This window comes from Hyperolius riggenbachi, chromosome 5 (genome assembly GCF_040937935.1).
Source record: "Hyperolius riggenbachi isolate aHypRig1 chromosome 5, aHypRig1.pri, whole genome shotgun sequence".
Taxonomy (NCBI): Eukaryota; Metazoa; Chordata; class Amphibia; order Anura; family Hyperoliidae; genus Hyperolius; species Hyperolius riggenbachi.
Window position 1 is genome coordinate 358689502 of NC_090650.1, and position 21634 is coordinate 358711135.

General features: G+C 44.1%; 1 protein-coding gene across 2 annotated transcripts in view; it reads right to left on the minus strand.

The window, feature by feature from the left end:
* PRDM14 (PR/SET domain 14) overlaps window positions 1-12552 on the minus strand; it is a 33199-nt gene extending 20647 nt beyond the window's left edge. Inside the window, exons 1-2 of one of the 2 annotated variants that reach the window (XM_068234821.1) lie at window positions 12481-12552; window positions 1646-1820 (exon numbers count right to left, since the gene is read on the minus strand). The gene's annotated coding sequence lies outside the window, so the exon portion shown is untranslated. Of the gene's footprint in view, window positions 1-1645; window positions 1821-12388; window positions 12451-12480 lie in introns of those variants that run through there. The other variant, XM_068234822.1, reaches the window with a different exon arrangement.
* Between the last annotated feature and the right edge of the window lie 9082 nt (window positions 12553-21634).

Consider the following 21634-nt stretch of genomic DNA (forward strand, 5'->3'; position numbering starts at 1 on the left):
TAATTCTCAAATTAACTTTGTGTTTAGCCTCCAGTGAATGGCAGAGATTCCACCTATTCACTTCCCAAATCCAGGAATGAAGTTCTCCTCCTCTCTGTTAGCAAGTGCGAAAACACTGATCTTATCACTGCGCTATTAACGGCATTAAATCAATTATTTTGTCTGATGAGTATTTTGGATCAGGAAATTTTCTAGAAGGCAGCCTGGGGCATAATGAAAGGTGACGCAACCAATAAATAATACAAAATTATGACAGTCTTCTTTTCATCATTTTACTTAGATTGAAAATTTATCAGGAACTAGTAAACAAGTGTATAAAGACAAAGAACCACAAGTTATTTGGACATAGGTAAATGTAGAAATGATAATTTACTAAAAAGTGCCGTATTCATTTAAAATGCCCAGTTCATCAGGTTCATGAAAATTTCATTGTTTTAATTCCTCTTAACAATTTCTCTCTCTCCTTCATAAATAATCAAAATAATGACTATGCAGACAGAATCTATCTAACCCTAACTCCCTAACTATATTCCATGACACACACACACATATATATATATATATATATATATATATAATATATATATTTGTAAAAATACTGTGCAAATGTCTCTCAGTGTTAGGGCAAACACACACTGCTGTATGTATTTTATTTTAAGAATTTATGGCTCAATTAGAACCTGTACATTCTTAACATATTTTACATTTGGAAGTGATCATTCAGTTTCTATGAAAAAAAGGTGACAAAAACAAAAACATTTACGACAAATTATTGTTTTGCCCATTTTCAAATCCCTCATCGGGTTCATGAAAATGTCATAGTTCTAAATTCCATTCAATGACTTAAATCATTTTTTTTCTTTCATAATCTAACATGGACAAAGCAAAATCTAACTTTCTAAAAGGCCAGCAAACTGACATAACTAATGAATTCTATAAAAACTTATACTATTTAAGAGGTATTCAAACAACACATCCAATTATATTTAAAATAAATAAAACAAACAAGTTAATAACATACAAGTATGGAATTCCGAAATTCAGAAACCCCTTTGGATGCTTGCTGTTGCTGTTTATTACAAACGTTTTTTTCCAACATGCTGTTTATTAAAAACCTCAATGTATCACTATTATCCTTAATTTATATCTTATGGACAGTGGAAGAAATTATCTTTCTAGCAATCTTTAAAACAAAAAATGGGGCAATTAGACAGATAAATATTTGTAAATCAAAGCCTCCCCCCTCCCCCTCCCCTCCCCCTCCGAGGTTAACCAGTCTGAGTGTTTCTGCTTAAAATAACCTTTTTCTAATGATCAATAGACGATGTTGAGCTGAGACAAGGAGGAAGCTTAAACCTCCCTGAATCTGATCTAAATGGTGCTGAATGATCAATGGCAGCCAATAAGAAGAACAAAACGGGGTCGTGACACACACATGGCAGAACATGAGGTCACTGCAGAGGTCACAATAATGAACACATCTCTCCACATTAAATAGCAAGCAATGCCACCCCTGACCCAAACACATAGGCTGAGCTGAAACTTGTATAAAAACAAAAACAAAAATACTTTAATACCAAGTCCTGCAAAGAAGCATCTGAACTGCACCATGCCAATATAATGAACAAGAGTATTTGGTACTTACAGTGTTCAATTGCTCTGGAATTCTGGAGGAGACAGCACAGTCAAGATAAATCCCAGTTGCAGAGGGTTCATTCACACCTGATGCCTGACCATGCCATGCTGCTACTGCCTAGTCCTGCTGGCTCCATCACAGAGAGGAGAAGGAGAATGGGGGGGTCTGAGGCTGAGTGTGATTCCTGCTTGTGTTTGAAGACAAATAAAAGCAGATGGGTTAAAAGGGAATTGAAAGTAGCAGGAGGGGGGGCTAAATTGGCTCATAGTCTATACTCCGTCCCAGCAGCATCTGCCCCCTCCCACCACACTGGCTGTAGGCAGTCATTGGACAAGCAATCTCAAGGAGGACTACATACTGGGGCATTTACCAAAGGAGATGAGCAGAGAATTCAATCAGTGTTCACTTCAAATATCTCATCATATGCCAGCAATAAAGAAACTGGAGCTCCTTAGATGTTTGAATTGAACACCCTTCTGCACCTTCATACAATTGCCTTCAAAGACTTACTAAAATCCTCCTCTCCCTTCCTCATACCAAAGAGGAAAAAACACTATTTTTATTCATTACTTACATACTGAATCTAAAATGATTTACTTAAAAGAATTCTTATTTTTATAAACATCCTTGTCCCTGCTGTTGCTATGGGGGCACAATGTAATGATTAGACCAGAACAGCACATTATACACCTATAATCCTATCTGAAAAGATTCTCAATTAAAATGTATTGATCTCTCCGCTGATTAGTTCAATTAATGACACGATCCAATAATATTTACAGCAAACACAGATGCAGAAATCTGCAGGTGGGGCTGAAATGTGTGGCTTCTTTCCTGTAATTGCTCCACCAATTTCATCTGCATGATCAAAAATGATAGCTTTAACTGATTCATATATTTGTGTAGGCTTCACTTGGTTTGACAATAAATATTCCTATTTACCCATCAACTTTAAATGTGTCAGCCAGTAATCTGGGGGTCAGAGAGGAGCGGAGCTGAAATATGTACTAACTGACACATTTATAAACATTTATCCAACATGTCCTGAAGTATAACTTGGAAAAAATAAGAAAAATAATTCTGCATCTAAAAAAATAGAAACAAATAATTAATAAAAAAATATATGTATATGAATTTTCCTGAAATGTTGTATCTTAAACATTAAACACATAATGCAAATGGAATATAATTTTAGTTTATTATTAGCATTTCCAGGTTACACTTTAGAGTACACCAAACTACAGATACATTGTAATATAGAAAATATGACACACTGGCTATGTATTAATACATGACCAATATTATATACCACAGGAATGCTTTTACTAATCTGATGACTTGCATGCTGTATACTTACCACTGCATCAATGGCTTATCATATATATATATATATAAGTACTTCCATACACAAGTCAGCTGCGTGACAGCAGCATTGCTGTCAAATAATGCTGGGAATACACGCTTCGTTTCTGCCTTCGTTTTTGCCTTCGTTTCGATTGTGCCTTTTGTCCTTTTCGATCCCGAAATAATCGGTCATACGGTTAATATCACCACCCACGGTTTCGTTTTTTTTTTTCGATTCTGATGGTTTCGTTTTTCCAATGATCGAAGGCTGCAAAGAAACGAAACGAAAATCCCTTTTTACAGGGACGGACTAGCATAAACGAATATATAATCGATCTGAACAGCCATCAAGCCTACCAATGGCTCGATTAGATGGATAAAGAGAGATAATATCAAACATGTTCGATCACTAGTCGTTCGTTTTTGGGGTCTATTAATCGAAACTATAATGAGATTATGACTATTTTCACATACGTTTTCAACACTCGATTCGTTTACCGAACGAATCGAAGGTTTAAACGAAGGCAAAAACGAACCGTGTATTCCCAGCATTAGACTTACATATGCAGTAAGACTGGAAATCAGCAAGATTGGGGTCAGTAGCTCTTTGCAGGGGGCGATTATAAGAATGACTGTGAACAGAGCTAAACAATCCACTATTAGCTTTGCAGACAGAAGGGGCTGCAGGTTCATGCTGACCCCATCCTGGGTTGGGCACTTTGATGAACAAAGTGCAAAGCTCACACACAGAAAACACTGGGATGATGATGCAGAGATCCATGGAATCGGCATGCTTCAACTGTCTGCTCCATCCTCTCCAGGGCTGTATGTGAAGCTTCTGATTTCTCCTGCACATTCCTCATACCAGCCAAGCCCCAAACTCATCCAGCATTGATACTGTTCACACCCCAAAAACTAAGTGACACTGATCACTTCTGTGATGGCCTCCAGCAGGTTGATTTGTGGTAAGAGAACACTTTTTATTTAACCGAAAAGCCATTTACACCCTTACCTAAGATGCCATAAGAAAGAAATCAAGACCTGGAACACACATCCAATTTTTATTGGCCAACAACTGATCAATTGTTTCACCTCCATTTAGTATGAGGGCCAATCACATGTTGTAGTGATGACATTATAAGGATTTTTCATCTTGTCATTAAAATAACTTTTCAGCCCCCTGCAAGTGAAAAAACACCAAAAAGTAGGTGAAAAGGTACTGTCACACTCCAATGAGTTCTAAAGCCAAGTGCCATGCACTGATGAGGATCAAACAATCCGAACAGTCTGTATGCATGTTGGATTATTACGGCTCTGTACAAATTAACAAGCTGACACATCATTGCATTCCAGCGGTTCTGGAGGTGTGTTTAGCTTCTAAGGGTACAATGGTTAACTTGCATATATTCAGCAGTGGTGCCTGGGAGACATCTCGGATCTCACTCCAACCTGAATTATTACAAATTCTTTCTGTTTTAAGAAAGCAAACTTTTGTTGTCAAAATTATTCTGAATATTTTCTTGTTTGCTGATGTTTAAAACTAATTTTATTTTCAAGGTGTGAACATATCGCATAGGAGAAAACTCAAGAGTAAAGGTGAATTGGATTAGGCAATATTTCTCCCCCATGATATTTTCACACCTTATCAATAAAAGCATTTTAAGCCACCAACTAGCAAGGAAATACTAGTAATTTTAACAGTTCTTTCAGTTGCAGAGTGCTGAAAGTTATTTTAAACAGAAGATGAAAACTTATTGTCTAGGAGAAAACTTAGGAGAAAAGTGAATTGAATAATGGCCATTGTAGCTTTATCTATATGTGTACAATAAAGCATCATTCACAATTAGATGAAGTTTTACCTTCTGGAATTACTTGTATACCAGCGACTGCTCTCTCCACCCAATGCAGGTCTGTCCCCATGACTAGACCCCCTGCCATTTCTGTGTGGCTTATTTTTTGAATGTTAGCAGTTTCTCTGCAGGAAGCCCAACTATATCATTTGAAACACAATTGACCACTTGGAGGAGGAATTTCCATACACCAGTATGCTAACTACAATTACCAGGAAAAAAAAGGATACAACAAGCATGTCATTACAATAACAATACAAATTAGCAAGAGTGTTCACTAAAAATACACTAGAGTTTACATTGATAGTATTTAATGTTAAGTAGTGTCCGATTACAAGTTTTTTTTCCTTTTATCCTAAAAGGACAACTGTAGTAAGAGGTATGTGGAGGCTGCCATATTTATTTCCTTTTAAGCAATACCAGTTACCTGGCTATCCTGCTGTTCAAATACTTTAAACCACAGACACGGAACAAGTATGCAGCAGATCAGGTGTTTCTGACACTATTGTCAGAGCTGACTAGATTAGCTACATGCTTGTTTCTGGTGTGATTCAGACACTGCTGCAGCTAAATAGATAAGCAGGACTGACAGGCAACTAGTATTGTTTAAAAGGAAATAAACATTGGCAGCAACCACATACCTCTCGCTACCGTTGTCCTTCAAGGACTCATTCACACTGTGTGAGTTGCAGTGAGTTTTAACGCACTGCACATAGTGTGCATCAAATGTGGTAACATGAAAATGAATAAACTTAAAAAATTGTGAAACTGTACAAATAAGGTAGGCAGAGAGTAGTCAAAATCCAGGCAGACGTCGGTGCAGGCGGCAGGCAGAGAGTAGTCAAAATCCAGGCAGACATCGGTGCAGGCAGCAACATGTATAAATGTGTATACATGTATGTGTATATACACTTTTCCTGCGCATAAAAAAAAAATTTCCTGTCCGCTTTAAATTTAGCCCCACCCCCCGCCGCTCTACCACACTGTTTGGTCCCTGGAACAAAAGCTTGGCTATGGGGATCCCGGCAGCCACAGAGAAGCCGCAGACAGCGGCAGACAGGCAGGGATAGTGGCTGGAGTCCCGCTGCACAGCGCCAATCGCGCACAGGACTCCTAAACTGAAAAATTAAACAAGCAATTCCCTACCCTGACCTGAGCTCGGGCTTACTACTCGCAGCTCATTTTTCCTACCCTGAGCTCAGGTTGGGGTTACCGCAAGGGAGGTCAACATAGATAGGTAATATAATCTCTTACCCACCCCGTTTTAAAAGTACAGGCAAATATTTGTGATTTCATGGGGGCAGCCATCTTTTTGGTTGAAAGGAGGGGACAGGGAGCATGAGACAGTCCTGTGTCCTGATCACCCGTCCCAGCTGCACACGCTAGGCAATGAGAACAACAACATCAGAAATCCCATCATGCTTTGCACAGCATCAGGGGAAAAATGCCTGGGCAGATTTCATTGATGGGGCAGAGCTTAGCTTCTTTGCAGCTAAAGTTCTGATGCTGTGAAACTGTTAAAGAAACACCAAGCCTTTTCAGTGCTGTTGAGTAGATTTTTAGTCTGGAGGTTCACTTTAATCCAACCTGCAGAGGTGGGGGCCTGAGGCTGAATCCACTGCAGTAACACCAATTTGCGGGCATAAAAGCATAATATGTTCCAAAATATGACAATTCTTCTAGTTTTTACGTTCTCTTCCACAATTCCCATGGGCGCTTTCTCACTAGCAATTGCAATCACAAATCACAAACGCCAGCGATTGTGATTTTTCTTTCATTTTGTTACGCGATTTCGATTATCCCTCTTAAAATAGCTCCAGAAAGTGATTGCGATTTGCAAATCTGATCACTATAGTGGAAAATACTTCTCATGATTTCTATGATAGCAACCCTAGCGATTTAAAAATCACTAGCGAGTTGCGATTTTGCGATTCAGCAGTGTAGTGCTAGCGCTTGTGGTAAATGCTAGCGATTGCGATTCAGCAAGTCCTCATTTTTTTCCGCAATTGCAATTTTGCTATGCAATGCACTGCATAGCAAAATCTCGGAAAAAATCGATCCGAGACAAGATCATGTTTTAGTAAAAATCGAATCGCGCTAGTGTAAAAAACCTACTGCGATTCCTATGTTATTTAGCAAACACTAGCGATTTGCGATTTTGTGATTTAGCATTGCAAACACACACAGTGAAAAAGGGCCAATTTTGGGCCTGCTATGACCGGAGTAAACAAGATATTTAAACATAAGCAGCACACGTGATTCAGTGCGTGGAATAAATGCATCTTCACTTTAGATCTGCTTCAGTAAACCACATCCTGGCTGAAGTGAGGTCTGGCACATGAGAGTGTGGCGGGATATGAGCTTTATGTCTGCATGTGACAAAGTCCTCCACTTCCTATACTTATCCCAGGGAATTATAGTGGATCATGTAATCCTTAGGGAGGCTTTAGTAGCTGTGAAAATGGCAAAAAAACATTCTGGAAGATGTCTCATCTATTACTCTGCTCATATGTCTCACTTGAACTGAGTCTGTTTTACATAATTTTGCATTATCCAGCCACATATGTGGGATACTAAAGACACTACAGACCGTGATGCTGGAAGGTTTGTGACTCCTTTGAAAGGTTCTATATTTTTATAGGAGTATGACTTAAAGGGAAGGTCCAAGCAAAAAAAAAAAAATGAGTTTTTACTTACCTGGGGCTTCTACCAGCCCCATGTAGCCATCCTGTGCCCTCGCAGTCACTCACTGCTGCTCCAGTCCTCCGCTGGCAGCTTTCTGACCTCGGAGGTCAGAGCCACATTGCATACATTTTTACGCATTCCAGCTAGTGCAGGAACAAAAATTTACGAGTTGCACCACTAACGCGTAAAAATGTATGTGTTAATGTTCCTGCACTGGCGGGAATGTGTAAAAATGTACGCAATTCAGCCCTGACCTCCGAGGTCAGCAAGCTGCCAGCGGGGGACTGGAGCAGCAGTGAGTGACTACGAGGGCACAGGATGGCTACATGGGGCTGGTAGAAGCCCCAGGTAAGTGAAACTCATTTTTTTTTTTTTTGCTTGGACCTTCCCTTTAAAACATCATCTGCTTGCCTGGCAACAAGTCCTAAAAGTAGCTGAAGAAAAGCTAGTTAAACAAAAGGACCAATCAAATTCCACCTTTGTGGGATTCCATTGGCTCATTTTCAAGCCACATAAATTTACATGATCTTGCATCAACTCTGAATTATTTGCATCTCATTGACCATCCCTATACAATAGTATATTTACATCTTTTTTTGCAAGTAAGTGAATCCATAGGATTATCATATAACGTTGAAGGTGAAATCAGCTCTGGGCCCAGATGCAATTCACTTTTTCACCTGAGATTTCTCCCAGATGATATTTTTACAACTTGTCAATATAATGCCTTTTACACCACCAGCAACAAACAAATATTCAAAATAATTGTGACCGTACTTTCCCGCTAAGTTTTGATACTTTTTCCATTGCAAATTGCTAAAAAGTTATTTTAAATTGAAGATGAAAAATGATCTCTTTGGAGAAAAGTGAATTGCAAATTATTGGGCAATTGGAATTGCACTTTTGTGTGGAACATTGGAGAATTGTCTCTGGTGGAGATACTGTGAGGGCCCATTTCCACTTGCGCGGTTTCCGCGCCGAATCCGCAGAGTTTCCCTGCAGGCAAATCGCGTGGGGAAACTCTGCCTTAAAGAGAACCTGTACTGAGTAAAAATATTTAAAATAAACACATGAGGTAACTTCAAATGAACATTCCATAGTTACCTTGCCATCAATTCCTCTCAGAAGCTCTCCATTTTCTTCTGACAATAATCCCTTCCAGTTCTGACAATATTTTGTCAGATCTGAAATATATCAGTTACTGTCAGTAAAATATCAGTTGCTGTCAGTTATAGCTGAGAGGAAAACTGATATACCAGGTAATGTCCATGTTTCCCTATGGCTCAGGTAGGCGATGTTACAGTTTAACTGTGTGCTGACCAGAAAGCTGTTATGGGTAATGGCCATTTTCAAAATGGAGGACGGAAAATTCCCTTGATCACAGTGAACAAACAGGACGCGGGACAGGAGAAAGACACTGAGGAGTAGACTACATGGAAGGTAAGTATGACTTGTGTATGCTTATTTTGACTTTTAATTTTCAGTTCAGGTTTTCTTTAAGAAGAAATAGCACCGACCGACCGAATCGCTTGCGCTAGCAATTCGGCCAGCTTTTCCATCCGAAGTTGTGCGGGAGGCTGCGGATCGCCATGCACGGCTGAAGGGAATCGTCTGCGTACCCGCAGACCCGGAAGTGCTGCCGCGCGTCTCGCAGACGTGTGTGCCACAAGTGGAAATGGGCCCTTATACATAACGATCCTGTTGAAGTGTTATAGAGAGGAAAACTTGATGGTGGACCTATGGAATTGTGCAGTTTTATGGAGAAGTGGATCCTTTGATATTGATGAAAGAAGGACTCTTTTTGAATAGACTGTCTTTTAATTGGTGCACACTTATTTCCTTTTTAAATAGGGGACATCAGAACGCTCCACAGAGTATGAGTGGAGTGTGTGTATGTTGTTGCATTGCATATATACAAATAATGATATTAGAGAGAAGATTTCTTATTCCTTTTAATCAATACGTATAATAACTTAAATAAAACAAAATAAAGTTTATACAATTTCAATTCCAGCACTCCTCAATATCATTGTTTTCAGTATCTGTTTCGGGTGGGTAGGGGGTAGCCCCACCTATAGAGGTATCAGCAGGTTATCAAAGAGCAGCGCCTATCAGCTCCCCTCACTATTTTATTGAAAAGTGAATTGCATATGGGCCCTGGGTCCATACGCAATTAACCTTTTCTACTGAGTTTTCTCCTAAGTAATATTTTCACAACTTGTCATAAAAGGCCTTTTTAAGCCACCCGGAAGCAAGAAAACACTCAAAATAATTTTGATGGTACTTTTTCACCAACTTTTTGGTATTTTTTTCAATTGTAAAAAACTGAAAAGTTAGTTTAACCACTTCGCCATATCTGGACGCATATATCCGTCCAGATAGGCAGTGGTAATGCAGCCGTGTGGTGCGCGCGATCGGACGCGCGCTCCCGCTGCCTCCCGCTGCCCCCCCCGATCAGTGAATGGGAATATAATTCCCATTCACCGATCTAAGTCCCCGGCAGAAATACCGACGCTTTCTCATCAGAGAGCGTGGTATTTCTGCCCCCAGGAAACTTCTTCTCTTCATTTTAGTTCCTAGATGCGACATCGTTCGCATCTAGGAATTTTTTGAATGTGACTATCTTGTGGCCAAATAGTAAACTGCACCCACATACCTGTATTGAATAAAAAAAAAACATTATATTACATCTAAAATTGGCTATTTACCTCCCAAACTAAAATTACCCAAATACATTTTTCTATTAAAAAAAAAATAAAAAAAAATTACAATTAAAAAAAAAAAAACTACATAAATAGTTACCTAAGGGTCTGAACTTTTTAAATATACATGTCAAGAGAGTATCTTATTACATTTTTTTAAAATTATAAGCTTGTAAATAGTGATGGACGCAAATTGAAAAAATGCACCTTTATTTCTAAATAAAATATCGTCGCCATAAATTGTGATAGGGATGTAATTTAAATGGTGTAATAAGCGGGACAAATGGGCACATAAATTGCATGGGTTTTAATTACTGTAGCATGTATTAATTTTAAACTATAATGGCCAAAAACTGAGAAATAATGATTTTCTTTCCATTTATATCTTAATCTTCCTGTTAAAATGTATTTACAGTAAAGTGGCTCTTAGCAAAATGTACTACCTAAAGAAAGCCTAATTAGTGGCGGAAAAAACGAGATATAGATCAATTAATTTTGATAAGTAGCGATAAAGTTATTAGCGAATGAATGGGAGGTGAACATTGCTCGGATGCACAAGATTTTCGAAGTTGTAGGCTGAAGTGGTTAAAGAGAAGATGAAAATTAAGATAAAAATTATCTCCTAGGAGAAAACTCCTTGGTGAAAAAGTTAATTGCATATGGGCCCCGGTGTTTTCAGTTCATGGGATGCAGATCAGATGTGAGTGAGAAATTGCGCTTTCTCGTAGGAGATCATTTTCACCAGTGGGTTCCGGATGTGCAGCCTGGCTTTCAGGGCATAAAAAGATGATTTGCATATTCAGGAGTGATGCATCATGGGAAACCACAATTGCTCGCTTAAATCTGAATTATAGCAAAAGCCTTCTGCTTTAAGAAGGCAAAATTACATTTAGCTTTGCTTTTTGATAGGGGGCTTTTTGGTCTCTTTTAGCTCTTTAGGTGGTTCTGGGTCACATACATATGAATTGGCCACCAGGAGACTTGGGCACAGGATACAGCCGGTATGGCTTATCCTGCTGCTGCACAAGTTCTCGGTGGCATTAATTACTATTCCCCCTCTAGGTTGGCGTGGATAGTAGGGGATGATGTAATTCTGCTTCTAGCTATTGCTGGAAGCCGAATTACAGAGTTTAAAAGTAACTTTAGCTACGTCTTCTGACGGCGCCGAAGTTACTCACTAATTGCCGCTATAGCCGTAATTCCTATTATGGTCTATGGTGGGCGCTGGCTGTGCCCAAATCTCCTGCACTGTAATTACATTGCTTGCTCTGGGTCACCATGAACTATGTGGAAATTTATTCATCAGGAACCCACTATCCTCAGTCAGATTACACGTTCTAATGATCAGAGCTCTGTATGCCTTTCCTGGGCAACTCCCAGGGCCGGATTTACCATAAGGCTCGTGCCTACAGGGGGCAGCTCACTCCACTACCCTAACGCCTCACTCCTTCCCTATGCAGAGTCCCGAGTGGAAGGTTAATGAGAGTTTAGTCACATGGCTCTTGGCATTCCACTGACAAGAACCCCCTTCTCTCGGGGCACCACTCAGGGCCGGTTCTAATAACAATGGGGCCCCTGGGCAAGATTAACCCCGGGGCCCTCCAATAGACACCCCCCAATCAATAATTAATCGGCAGTAGGGACCCTTTGTTGCAGCCGAATTTCGACCCAAGGACCCTGAGGCGGGGGCTGACACCATCTGGCTCAGCCGAAGACTCTGCAGGGGCACCGAGGAACAACAGTTAAGTTGGGGGAGACACCTTGGGGGTCCCTACAGGCTTTGGGGCCCTAGGGCAATTGCCCCCTTTTCCTCTATGGTAGCGCCGGCCCTGGCACCACTAGCTACCCAATCCTAAGGGACACCTGTAGCTCCCTATGACAGGTAAGGGAGAAGTGACAGCTGGGACAGCCAGCACACTTGTGGTACGGTTCATCGGGGTTAGTAGGTTCATGGAGGGTGACGTTTAGGGTGCCAGGACATCTGTGCCTATAGGTTTCTGTGATGTAAATCCGGGCCTGGCAACTCCGCATACAGCACCACCGTCACTAGAGGTACTCTACCACACAAGATAGAAATGATAATCTGGCAATTAACAGACTGAAAGGAGAAATAGGAAGGTGTTAATCTCTGATTACTTATCAGATTAAGATCTTATCACTTTTTGGCACACCTTAAAAAGGCAGCCTTAAAGCCTAGATTAAGGTTTGAGATATCTCTGGCCTTCCCAGCCCCAGGCATCCCAGAAGTGGCAGTTATACCTACTCTAATAACAGGCAGCTTCTTATAGACCCCCATGGCTGCCTGAGCAATCAGGTGACCAGTCATCCTCTGCCCCTCCACCTAGGATGAAGATTGCTGCTTCTCATGCTAATAAGGCAGAGGCTCTTTCATCTCAATTAAGCTACCTGAAATGAGTTACAGCACTATTGTAGTGGGTGTAAATAACCACAAGGCTTCTCTGCAGCCAAGCTCACATGAGGTCATTTCCTGTTTCTCCTGGTTTCAGATATCAAATTAACTAGGACAGTGGCATGTAAAGCAGATGTCGAGTTGATGAAAGCCAAACAATTTTGGTACAGATATTTGGATCCATGTGCCAAGGTAATCTATCTGCAGTTGAGCCCTTGATTTTGGTTCAATTGTTCAGCCGCCACACAGAAGAAATGCGGCACCAATATTAATGCTACTGGGGTGCTTAAGTTTGGTGCTTTCAATTGGCTATGAAATGTTCATAATGATGTGCCAATGACCATCAGTTGGGTGCTCCAATTTGGCACCAAGGATTCAACTATTACAAATTAGAAAACTTGAAACGGACGATGGAGAGCATTGGGGCCTAGGCACACCTTCATGTTGCTGAGCAGATTTCACCAATGTGTATCATTGTGAAATACGCCGGGACAGCAGAGAGTGCATAGACCACACTGTCCATAATGTAGGAGAGGCATGACAGAAGGCTTTGGGACCAAAAGATTTCAGGTGGACTCTGGGTATGACTAGATTATTAGAACCTGTGGATCTGAGAATGTGGGGATTGCTATGCAGCTGCAACATATCTTTCATGTATCCAGGGCCTAGATTATTCAGTGATTTAAATGCCAGTAGGCCGATCTTGAATAGGATCCTCCATTTTATAGGTAGCCAGTGAAGGGAGTGCAGAACTGGTGGTATGTGACAGTGACAGGCTTGGTTGGGTAACAGTCGGGCAGCAGTATTCTGTATCAGCTCTAGGTGGTAGAAGTCCTTTTTTGGAAGGCCAGTGTAGAGAGCATACATTACAGTTCCACTTTATTGTACAGTATATCTTAAATCTTACGGCGTCTGTGAAGAATTTCCTTGCTGGAGCCTAAAATATAAATAATGATCAGTAAATTAACGATATGAGCACATATATAAATCTGACACTATAGCTGACATTTCCGTTATAAATCCTGCTAGTTTTGCAGTGAGTTAAACCAATGGGAACCCCAAGGGAGTCTTTTCCATACATTTCTGGTGACCTCTGTAATTTTACCTGCCCAGTTATTTTACGGGTGACACCAGAAACGTGAACTGGCGGCCAGCAGCTGTCAGATCTCATTAGCTAGAACGTAAACCATCCTGCCAAAATGAGAAGCGGATCGCTGAAATGTTGAAGCACTGTTATCATCTTATCGACACACTTCTCTCCTGTTTAGGAAGAGTCTATCTTGATCTATTATCTTCCAGGAGCAGAGCAGGAATACAGTAATCCTTCCAGCCAGGACTTTGTGCTTCTTCCAGCTCCTTACGCTCAGCTTTCATCAACATGACAGACACATGCCGGACACTCTTTACAAGCACTTAACTGTCTGCAGGGAGTGTGACTTATATAAACAGATCCATAGCGGCCTGATGTCACTGTCCCTGCATTCACTGAGGATACTGGAGACGCAGGCCCGGGTTACTGTATACTGAGGCTGGCAGCTGTGTTACTGTATGTCATGTTTGAAGGCTGCTACTAGTGTTGGGCGAACATTAGTGTTGGGCGAACATCTAGATGTTCGGGTTCGGGCCGAACAGGCCGAACATGGCCGCGATGTTCGGGTGTTCGACCCGAACTCCGAACATAATGGAAGTCAATGGGGACCCGAACTTTTGTGGTTTGTAAAGCCTCCTTACATGCTACATACCCCAAATTTACAGGGTATGTGCACCTTGGGAGTGGGTACAAGAGGAAAAAAAAATTTAGCAAAAAGAGCTTATAGTTTTTGAGAAAATCGATTTTAAAGTTTCAAAGGGAAAACTGTCTTTTAAATGCGGGAAATGTCTGTTTTCTTTGCACAGGTAACATGCTTTTTGTCGGCATGCAGTCATAAATGTAATACATATAAGAGGTTCCAGGAAAAGGGACCGGTAATGCTAACCCAGCAGCAGCACACGTGATGGAACAGGAGGAGGGTGGCGCAGGAGGAGAAGGCCACGCTTTGAGACACAACAACCCAGGCCTTGCATGAGGACAAGAAGCGTGCGGATAGCATGCTTTGTACCACCATGCAGTCATAAATGTAATAAAGATAAGTGGTTCAATAAACAGGGACCACGCGGCAACGCTAACCCAGCAGCAGCACACGTGATGGAACAGGAGGAGGCGCAGGAGGAGAAGGCCACGCTTTGTGAGACACAACAACCCAGGCCTTGCATGAGGACAAAAAGCGTGCGGATAGCATGCTTTGTACCGCCATGTAGTCATAAATGTAATAAAGATAAGAGGTTCAATAAACAGGGACCACGCGGCAACGCTAACCCAGCAGCAGCAGCAGCAGCAGCACACGTGATGGAACAGGAGGAGGCGCAGGAGGAGAAGGCCACGCTTTGTGAGACACAACAACCCAGGCCTTGCATGAGGACAAAAAGCGTGCGGATAGCATGCTTTGTACCGCCATGTAGTCATAAATGTAATAAAGATAAGAGGTTCAATAAACAGGGACCACGCGGCAACGGTAACCCAGCAGCAGCAGCAGCAGCAGCAGCACACGTGATGGAACAGGAGGAGGCGCAGGAGGAGAAGGCCACGCTTTGTGAGACACAACAACCCAGGCCTTGCATGAGGACAAAAAGCGTGCGGATAGCATGCTTTGTACCGCCATGTAGTCATAAATGTAATAAAGATAAGAGGTTCCATAAACAGGGACCACGCGGCAACGGTAACCCAGCAGCAGCAGCAGCAGCAGCAGCACACGTGATGGAACAGGAGGAGGCGCAGGAGGAGAAGGCCACGCTTTGTGAGACACAACAACCCAGGCCTTGCATGAGGACAAAAAGCGTGCGGATAGCATGCTTTGTACCGCCATGTAGTCATAAATGTAATAAAGATAAGAGGTTCCATAAACAGGGACCGGCAACGGTAACCCAGCAGCAGCAGCAGCAGCAGCAGCACACGTGATGGAACAGGAGGAGGCGCAGGAGGAGAAGGCCACGCTTTGTGAGACACAACAACCCAGGCCTTGCATGAGGACAAAAAGCGTGCGGATATAGCAGCAATGCTTTTTGCCGCCATGCAGTCATAAATGTAATACAGATGAGAGGTTCAATAAACAGGGACCGGAAACGCTAAACCATCCCAGATGTTCATCGGTCATGTTACTTGGTTGGGGTCCAGGAGTGTTGCGTAGTCGTTTCCAATCCAGGATTGATTCATTTTAATTTGAGTCAGACGGTCTGCATTTTCTGTGGAGAGGCGGATACGCCGATCTGTGATGATGCCTCCGGCAGCACTGAAACAGCGTTCCGACATAACGCTGGCTGCCGGGCAAGCCAGCACCTCTATTGCGTACATTGCCAGTTCGTGCCAGGTGTCTAGCTTCATGCCCGGTTTCAGGTCCAGCGGTGCCAGCCACAAATCCGTCTGTTCCTTTATTCCCCTCCAAATTTCCTCCCCTGTGTGCTGCTTATCCCCAAGGCAGATCAGCTTCAGCAACGCTTGCTGACGCATGCCAACAGCTGTGCTGCACTGCTTCCACGATCCTACTGCTGCTGGTGCTGGGTTAGCATTTCCGGATGAGGTACAGCTTTGAGATGCGTTGGAGGAGAAGGAGTCAGAGAGGTAGGTGCTGCTGTTGTTATCCAGCTGTTTGCGGCGTGGGCAACACCCGCGCCGTAGCAGGTGAGGAATCGCTGCCAGGCTCCACAAGGTTCACCCAGTGCGCGGTAAGGGAGATGTATCGACCCTGGCCGAACGCACTCGTCCAGGTGTCAGTGGTGAGGTGAACCTTGCAGGCAACGGCATTCTTCAAGCTTCGGGTTATTTAGCTGACCACGTGCTCATGCAACTCAGGCACTGCAGAGCGCGCAAAGTGGTAGCGGCTGGGAACAACGTAACGTGGGATGGCCACTGACATCATGCCCTTGAAGCTGTTTGTCTCCACCACTCGATATGGCAGCATTTCGCAGGCCAGAAGCTTGGCTATGCTGGCTGGCTGTTACTGCCACGGCCCGGGGGTCATTTGCTGGCAATTTCCTCTTGTGCTCAAACATCTCAGAGACAGACAACTCAACCGTAGCGCTGCACACCGAAGGGCTGTTGGTTGTTGTGTTTGATGAACACTGGGAGACCTCAAGAGCACTAGTCCGGAAAGTGACAGTGTCAGCATCGTCTGATGTTTGTGAATGTTGTGAACCACGCAATGGCTGGGCTACTGCTGCTGCTGAGGCGGGTCTGGTGGTGAGTCTGGTGAACCCAAGGGAGGCAGTGTTGCTGGTGGTACCCTGTCCTGCCGCGTTTGCCCACAGAGTGGGATGTTTGGATAGAATGTGGCGGCTCATGCTGGTGGTGGAGAGGTTGTTAATACTTTTCCCCCTGCTCAGGCGGGTCTTGCACACCTTGCAAATCGCCATGGTAACATCCTCAGTGCAGTCTTCAAAGAAAGCCCAGACTTTAACTGGCTGAGGACTCGGACCTCGTGCGTGATGTGCTGGTGCTGCTTAACCCACTGCTGGACGCTTGAGAGGTCATCCAAGTAATTATCTGGTCCTGTTCTTTTGGATCTGTGAGGGTTGTTGTCCTGGACAACATGGGCAGTATTGAGTGGGTTTTCTTGGGTGCTCCCCTGTGGCCTGTACGTGAACCGTCAGGGGAAACACCTCTTCCCTTGCCCCTCCCTCTTTCACCGGATTTCTTCCTCATTTCACTTATCCTTAAAGTACACGCTGACTGGCAGCAGTACAGTGGCAGTACAGAAATGCTATACAGTGGTGGGTGAGCGGTGTACCACTATTGTCAGCAGTGACACAGAGCACAATGCTATACAGTGGCGGGTGAGCGGTGTACTACTGTTCCCAGCAGACACAGAGTGGAAGTAAACACAATGCTATATAGTGTGGCTGAGCCGTGTACACAGAGTGGCATTAAACACAATGCTATATAGTCTGCTATATAGTCACCCCGAACAGGGTGATGTTCTGCAGAACCCGAACAGTGGCAAACACTGTTCGCCCAACACTACTGGGAGGGAACGCAGATTTTAGTACCTAAACACACGATACAACATGTTTTCCGGGGTCGGACTCTGAGGCACATACAGATGGTCCCGATCATCATCCTCATCATACAACTCTTCTCCTGAGTCTGACCCACCCACCACCTCTGCCACCCCAACATCCCCAGACACAGACCCCTCATCGTCCTCAACATTAACTTGGGATGCTGGCCTGAGCCAGACCTCCTCCTCCACATCAGGCCCCATCATCTCCTCAATGGCAGCCCTCATTAATCGCTCTGGCGACGGACTGATGGACACAACGTTCTCCTCCGGGGAGGGCTGCTGCTGACCACTGGCTGCTGGGGTGGATGTTATAGCTTGCGTGGGGCGTTGGCTGTTGCTGTTGTTGGGAGTGCTGCTCACAGCGGAGGTCTCTGGGGAACTCATGTTGAGCTCATATAGTGGTTGACGGTGAGTGGAGTATTACTGATCCCAGCAATATACACACTGACTGGCAGAGTACGCAATGCTATATAGTGTGGCTGAGCGGTGTACACAGAGTGGCAGTAAACACAATGCTATATAGTCTGGCTGAGCGAGCGGTGTACTACTGTTCCCAGCAGAATCAGAGTGGCAGTAAACAATGGTATATAGTCTGGCTGAGCGGTGTACACAGAGTGTCAGTAAACAATGGTATATAGTCTGGCTGAGCGAGCGGTGTACTACTGTTCCCAGCAGAATCAGAGTGGCAGTAAACAATGGTATATAGTCTGGCTGAGCGGTGTACACAGAGTGTCAGTAAACAATGGTATATAGTCTGGCTGAGCGGTGTACACACAATGCTATATAGTCTGCTATATAGTGTCAGTAAACAATGGTATATAGTCTGGCTGAGCGAGCGGTGTACTACTGTTCCCAGCAGAATCAGAGTGGCAGTAAACAATGGTATATAGTCTGGCTGAGCGGTGTACACAGAGTGTCAGTAAACAATGGTATATAGTCTGGCTGAGCGAGCGGTGTACTACTGTTCCCAGCAGAATCAGAGTGGCAGTAAACAATGGTATATAGTCTGGCTGAGCGGTGTACACAGAGTGTCAGTAAACAATGGTATATAGTCTGGCTGAGCGAGCGGTGTACTACTGTTCCCAGCAGAATCAGAGTGGCAGTAAACAATGGTATATAGTCTGGCTGAGCGGTGTACACAGAGTGTCAGTAAACAATGGTATATAGTCTGGCTGAGCGGTGTACACACAATGCTATATAGTCTGCTATATAGTGTCAGTAAACAATGGTATATAGTCTGGCTGAGCGAGCGGTGTACTACTGTTCCCAGCAGAATCAGAGTGGCAGTAAACAATGGTATATAGTCTGGCTGAGCGGTGTACACAGAGTTTCAGTAAACAATGGTATATAGTCTGGCTGAGCGGTGTACACAGAGTGTCAGTAAACAATGGTATATAGTCTGGCTGAGCGGTGTACACAGAGTGGCAGTAAACACAATGCTATATAGTCTGGCTGAGCGAGCGGTGTACTACTGTTCCCAGCAGAATCAGAGTGGCAGTAAACAATGGTATATAGTCTGGCTGAGCGGTGTACACAGAGTGTCAGTAAACAATGGTATATAGTCTGGCTGAGCGGTGTACACAGAGTGTCAGTAAACAATGGTATATAGTCTGGCTGAGCGGTGTACACAGAGTGGCAGTAAACACAATGCTATATACTCTGGCTGAGCGAGCGGTGTACTACTGTTCCCAGCAGACACAGAACAGTGAACAGAATGCTATATAGTGTGGCTGAGCGAGCGGTGTACCACTATTCCCAGCAGACACAGAACAGTGAACAGAATGCTATATAGTGTGGCTGAGCGGGCGGTGTACCACTATTCCCAGCAGACACAGAACAGTGAACAGAATGCTATATAGTGTGGATGAGCGAGCGGTGTACCACTATTCCCAGCAGACACAGAACAGTAAACAGAATGCTATATAGTGTGGCTGAGCGAGCGGTGTACCACTATTCCCAGCAGACACAGAACAGTGAACAGAATGCTATATAGTGTGGCTGAGCGAGCGGTGTACCACTATTCCCAGCAGACACAGAACAGTGCACAGAATGCTATATAGTGTGGCTGAGCGAGCGGTGTACCACTATTCCCAGCAGACACAGAACAGTAAACAGAATGCTATATAGTGTGGCTGAGCGAGCGGTGTACCACTATTCCCAGCAGACACAGAACAGTAAACAAAATGCTATATAGTGTGGCTGAGCGAGCGGTGTACCACTATTCCAAGCAGACACAGAACAGTGAACAGAATGCTATATAGTGTGGCTGAGCGAGCGGTGTACCACTATTCCCAGCAGACACAGAGTGGCAGTAAACAGAATGCTATATAGTGTGGCTGAGCGAGGTACACAGAGTGGCAGTAAACAGAATGCTATATAGTGTGGCTGAGCAAGCGGTGTACTACTATTCCCAGCAGACACAGAGTGGCAGTAAACAGAATGCTATATAGTGTGGCTGAGCGAGGTACACAGAGTGGCAGTAAACAGAATGCTATATAGTGTGGCTGAGCAAGCGGTGTACTACTGTTCCCAGCAGTGACACAATGACAGGGGGGACCCTGGCTAGCGTGGCTGGAGCGCGAACTACCCTGCCTGCCTACCCAAAGCTAAACCCACAGACAAATGGCGGAGATATGACGTGGTTCGGGTATTTATTTACCCGAACCACGTGACCGTTCGGCCAATCAGAGCGCGTTCGGGTCCGAACCACGTGACCCGTTCGGCCAATCACAGCGCTAGCCGAACGTTCGGGGAACGTTCGGCCATGCGCTCTTAGTTCGGCCATATGGCCGAACGGTTTGGCCGAGCACCGTCAGGTGTTCGGCCGAACTCGAACATCACCCGAACAGGGTGATGTTCTGCAGAACCCGAACAGTGGCGAACACTGTTCGCCCAACACTAGCGAACATCTAGATGTTCGGGTTCGGGCCGAACAGGCCGAACATGGCCGCGATGTTCGGGTGTTCGACCCGAACTCCGAACATAATGGAAGTCAATGGGGACCCGAACTTTTGTGGTTTGTAAAGCCTCCTTACATGCTACATACCCCAAATTTACAGGGTATGTGCACCTTGGGAGTGGGTACAAGAGGGAAAAAAAATTAGCAAAAAGAGCTTATAGTTTTTGAGAAAATCGATTTTAAAGTTTCAAAGGGAAAACTGTCTTTTAAATGCGGGAAATGTCTGTTTTCTTTGCACAGGTAACATGTTTTTTGTCGGCATGCAGTCATAAATGTAATACATATAAGAGGTTCCAGGAAAAGGGACCGGTAACGCTAACCCAGCAGCAGCACACGTGATGGAACAGGAGGAGGGTGGCGCAGGAGGAGAAGAAGGCCACGCTTTGTGAGACACAACAACCCCGGCCTTGCATGAGGGCAAGAAGCGTGCGGATAGCAGGCTTTGTACCGCCATGCAGTCATAAATGTAATAAAGATAAGTGGTTCAATAAACAGGGACCACGCGGCAACGCTAACCCAGCAGCAGCAGACGTGATGGAACAGGAGGAGGCGCAGGAGGAGAAGGCCACGCTTTGTGAGACACAACAACCCAGGCCTTGCATGAGGGCAAGAAGCGTGCGGATAGCATGCTTTGTACCGCCATGCAGTCATAAATGTAATAAAGATAAGTGGTTCAATAAACAGGGACCACGCGGCAACGCTAACCCAGCAGCAGCAGACGTGATGGAACAGGAGCAGGCGCAGGAGGAGAAGGCCACGCTTTGTGAGACACAACAACCCAGGCCTTGCATGAGGGCAAGAAGCGTGCGGATAGCATGCTTTGTACCGCCATGCAGTCATAAATGTAATAAAGATAAGTGGTTCAATAAACAGGGACCACGCGGCAACGCTAACCCAGCAGCAGCAGACGTGATGGAACAGGAGGAGGCGCAGGAGGAGAAGGCCACGCTTTGTG